Below are 5,075 nucleotides of genomic sequence, written 5' to 3'. Positions count from 1 at the left end.
CATTGATTTACAATTGTGGTGACCTCCTCCCAGGCTACCTTTGCATCATCAGCCCGTGGAGGTCTGCTCGCAGTTCCGTATATTTGGACACTGCGAGCAGACCTTCCGGATCAAAACATCAGTTTCCTCCTGGGAGGAGTTTGGCTGTCTGACGCTGCTGCTCTCTTCTGCCATGGCGAACTGAGTAAACTCTCATTACGCCTTCGCGCGGCGCATTTCAGGGCGAGGAGAGGGGCTCATTTGATTGGTGTGATGTGTGTAAAACCCACTCGACACCTTCTCTCCTCCCTCTTTCCAACTTGCGCCGGTAGGAGGGACGGAGGTGGGAAAGAGGAGTAGCTGGGCCAGGGCGCACGGTGTGCCAAACTTGCAAAATCCGCCTGGCCACACTCAGTTGGCGAAGCGCAGGTGCGCTGCGCCCCCGCCGTGCCCGGTCTGCGAAACTAGAGCCCCAGGTGTTGGCCAGTTGACAGCCCCACTCCTCTCTTGAGCCAAGTTAGTTTGTAAGACTTACAGCTGGTGATTTGATGATGAATCAAGAATCAAGAGAATCAAGCATCACATAATTTTAAAACAGTTCATCTTAATTTCTACGTTCCATGAGCATTTTCATTTTTGACATGACAAAATTCTGACCTATTTTTGTTTTCCTGATTAAATTGACACTTTACATTTCAGATTTTTAATAGTTTTTGTAAGAATGGGGAACAGTTCGCACGAAGCGACAGGATGTCATGGTCTTCATGATGTGCTGTCGAATCTCAGTGGTTCTCATGCCGTAGATGATCGGGTTGAAACAGCTCGGGAAAAACACATACATGATACTAAAGAAAACCCGTACAGCAGCAGGAAGACCGTTTCTGATTCGATATGACAGGTATGCAACAAGTGCAAAGGTCAGGCTGACGGTCATTACCACAATGTGAGTGACGCAAGTGTGGAGCGCTTTAACACCCGACTTACCGGAACTCAGCACGGAGGTGAATATGACCACATAGGAAGAACTGATGAAGATGAAGTCTGCTACAGGGGTGAGGAAGACACCCAAAAGCCCAACCAGGTTGTTTTTGGTGGTGCTTTCACAGGCCAGCTCCACTAAGGCCATGTGCTCACAGAAACAGTGATTTATCACATTTGAAGAGCAGAATGACAATGATCCTGCCAGACTCACCACTAATGTATTCAGGAAGATGTTTCTAATAAGAAGTGGAATTACGAATTTGAGGAATCGTGGTAACGCCATGCGTTCATGGTAGCAGAGTGGCGAACAGATGGCAAAGTAGCGGTCCAGTGCCATCCACACCAACAATGTGGAATGAAAAGCTCCTGAAAACTGAATGAAGAGCATCTGAACCAGGCAACCAATCAGACAGATTCCCCTCCAGCCAAACAGGAAGCTCAGCAGCATGTTGGGAACAATGACCAGTGGGGAGCTCAGGTCCACGCACGCCATGCCGGCAATGAGGATGTACATTGGTGAGTGGAGGCTTCTCTGTGAAATGATGACATACAGCAGCATGCAGTTGGCCGACAGTGACACAACAAACATGATGAAGAATGGGATGAAGAGGACGGGCCTCAGAACTCCGAGTTCATTGAAGCCATTAAGAATGAAATGTTTGTGTGAAGAGACGTTCTCCATCTCCACTTAAAACATCCTCATTCAGGGTTTTAAATGGAATACCTGAAAACAGAGAAACATTTTTAAAAGTTCCTTCACCACTCAAAGACGCAATCTGTGATCTAAATAAAGTCAAAACACATGTACACACATTAAACAGGCCGATCATCAGAAGAAAATGTTAGCAAACACAAATATGTTACATTTTTGTATTTCAACTGTAACTAAGGTTCTATGAATCCTAGATGACCCCTGCCAAACTGCAGACCACTGCTGACAACAAACAAGAAAACCGATTGTTGGCAACCCTTTGTGATGTTTCCATTGGTGTTGAGCCACAGAACCTCTGTGTTTTTCAATGACCCGTCCCTGCTTTTCAAATGTAGGTATGTTACGCCAAAATGTGAACTTTTCTTGACCATAACCTAAAGGTCTCTTTGCCTGAACCTCACCACACGTTAACTACAGTGTTGTTGAGAAGCATCATGATTCAACGTATCCACAACAAAATACTGTACAGCTGTAACTTATTTGTGGTTGGCAGAAATATAAAATACCAATATTTTTCAAAATAAAGTGTAATATAGACAAGGTCATTAGAAACACTTAACATGTTAAATCAGTTAATGTCTGTGTCTGTCTGTGGTTCTTAACTTATTGGTCACATTGCTGAGTTAAGAATATTAATGGCATTTGGGATGAGGGACTTCCTTAATACATTTTTAGTTGCCAAAGAGACTCTGCAATGCCTTCCAAAGCTCAAGAGCTCAAACTGGCTGAAGACAGGATGGCAGCTACCAGCTAAAATACTCCTCGCTTTTTTCTTTGTCCTCCCTGTAAAGAGTTGGCTCAAGGGCTTTTATGGTTTGGCAAATATTGTGCTTTCAATTGATGCAGTCCTAGAAAGTTTTTTTCCTAGATATAGAGATAAAATGACCATAACAAGCAGAAAGGTAAAAACACTCTCAACCATAATTTACTACATGATGTCTACAATCTGCTGGCTAACAATGAGGCCACAAAGTTTCACTTGAGAGTCGAGAACCGTACTGAGATATTTAAAGTTTTCCACAGTTTCAACATATTGACCATCAAGTGAAACTGGCTCTGTACTTAGATCTTGTTTTGTGCAAATATATAATTCTAGTTTTGCCTAAACCTAACCACATGTTAACCTCAGCGTTGCTGAGAAGCATTAAGATTCAATGTAATTGCTACAAAAGTTACAACTGTAACTTATCTGTGGTTTACAGAAATGTTAAATGCCAACATTTTTAAAATCAAATGTAATTTTTAGCTGGTTGATTGAAATATGTAGTGGAACCTAGAGCCACAGATACAGATGCAGCTCTCAATCTCTCCCAACAAAAGTGAAGAAAAACTGATGAACATGTTTTATAAAGATATGTACATTTGTGTTAAAGGTTCAAAACATGTAAAAAGGGTCCATCTGCACATTCGGAAAGATTCTATTTTAAATTAAGATAATGAGAAACCTTTTTCTTGCCAAAGACTTTCCTGTGAAGTTCATCATTTCATTTCATCATTTTATTTTAAATGAAAGTAGGTTGTCTTTAACTATTTACTTGTTAATACTGTTACTACTAACACTACTACTACTATGTCTGCAACAACATAGAAATATAATATACAAAATGTACCATGCTCTCCCTCTCCCTCTATAAAACAGTAAAATGCTCCTGACACTTTAATTTATTTTTTAATATACATTTATTTACATCAGTACTGTTAGTAAACAAAGCAGGGAAAACATATTTAAATTCTGATAAGCTGACGGACACAGTACTAGTTATTTTCTGTTTCTTGGTTAAATTGCAGTCATCTGGAATTTACTCTCTTACTGCAAAATCTAAACACACACTTTTGTTCAAGATTCTCTTGCATTTAAATTTTTTTGGAAAATAATTTAAAATGATGGGGCTACCCTTTTGTAGACATTTTCAGTAGTGACTGTACCTGTAAGACTCCTATCCTACACCCTGAAATATCGTCACTAAAATTCAAGTATTTAAAAACCGGACTTGTATTTTATCCACAATAACTAAACTTTCTGCCAAAAAACTACTTTTCTTCAGTGACCACAGAGCAAAGCAACAAATTCATCAGGAACGGAGAAAGGAAAAAAAATTCAGGCCTGCAGTCAGAGTAGTTACCGCCTCCTGAAATTCTTAATATTTTCTCTTTTGACCATCTTTGTGACTTAGCTGCCTTTGTCTAGACCCACAGAAGTCAAATCTGTCTCCTAATATCCCCTTTTCACATTTTGCGAGGGTTTGACTGTTTTGTTGGAGAGGAAAATACGAGCGACAAGAAAACAGGCACAGGAGTGACTGCAGAGAAATAACTTGTATCAGAAAAATAGCAAGAACATTATCAGTTAATGCATCTGCTGGCTGAAGGGAAACTTTGAAAGGATTCAAAAGCATATAGTTGTTAGAGGAACAACACATCAGCACCATCACACATTTTAACAAACAAACCTCACCAGAAGCAGAGCTGGCTCATCTCTCCTCAGAGTGTTTGGTTTCACATCACAGAGAACACTGAAAACACTCAAATTCATTAGAAGACTCAGACAATCATTTTCACAGTGTCTAAAAATGGCATCAAAGAGCATATCATTGCACAAGAATCAAGATGACAACAACTCTCGAAAATGTCTGAAACAATCCAGGTGAAATATTTCCCCCACTGTCAGAAAATCAGATTTGGGAACTCAACCACAAAAAGTTCAACAAGAGGAGCTGCTGACAGTTCAGCTCCGTAGAAAAGAATTCAGCAGCTTTCACTTGTTCTTGGTGTTTGAGAATTTGTCTTGTCTGCCAGGTGTTAATGTCCTCCATCCATCCCTTCGACCACATGTCCCTGCTGAATGCTGACTAAGCACTTGCTGACTAAGCACTTTAATACCCTCCGTCTGATGCTGCCATAGGCTGCAGAGATGACGTTCAACACTTCATTCCATTTCAGCCAATTCACAATAAAAAAATCTAAGAACTAAAAGTCAAGATTGTTAACAAAGTATTCATCAGCTGTAGTACTGTACAGATGTGTATAAGCCCACTCATCTGGATCAATACATCAATGTATTGATCAACAATTCAATTCAATTCAATTCAATTTTATTTATAAAGCCCAATATCACAAAGCACAATTTGCCTCACAGGGCTTTACAGCATACGACATCCCTCTGTCCTTATGACCCTCACAGCTGATCAGGAAAAACTCCCCCAAAAAACCCTTTAATGGGAAAAAAAACCGGTAGTAACCTCAGGAAGAGCAACTGAGGAGGGATCCCTCTTCCAGGATGGACAGACGTGCAATAGATGTCGTACAGAACAGATCAACATAATAAATTAACAGTAATCCGTATGACACAATGAGACAGAAAGAGAGACCGAGACAGAGAGAGAGACAGAGACAGAGAGAGATG

Source organism: Epinephelus moara, chromosome 2, assembly GCF_006386435.1.
Source record: "Epinephelus moara isolate mb chromosome 2, YSFRI_EMoa_1.0, whole genome shotgun sequence".
NCBI lineage: Eukaryota > Metazoa > Chordata > Actinopteri > Perciformes > Serranidae > Epinephelus > Epinephelus moara.
The sequence above is the reverse complement of the archived record's forward strand: the minus strand, read 5'-3'. Positions refer to the sequence as shown.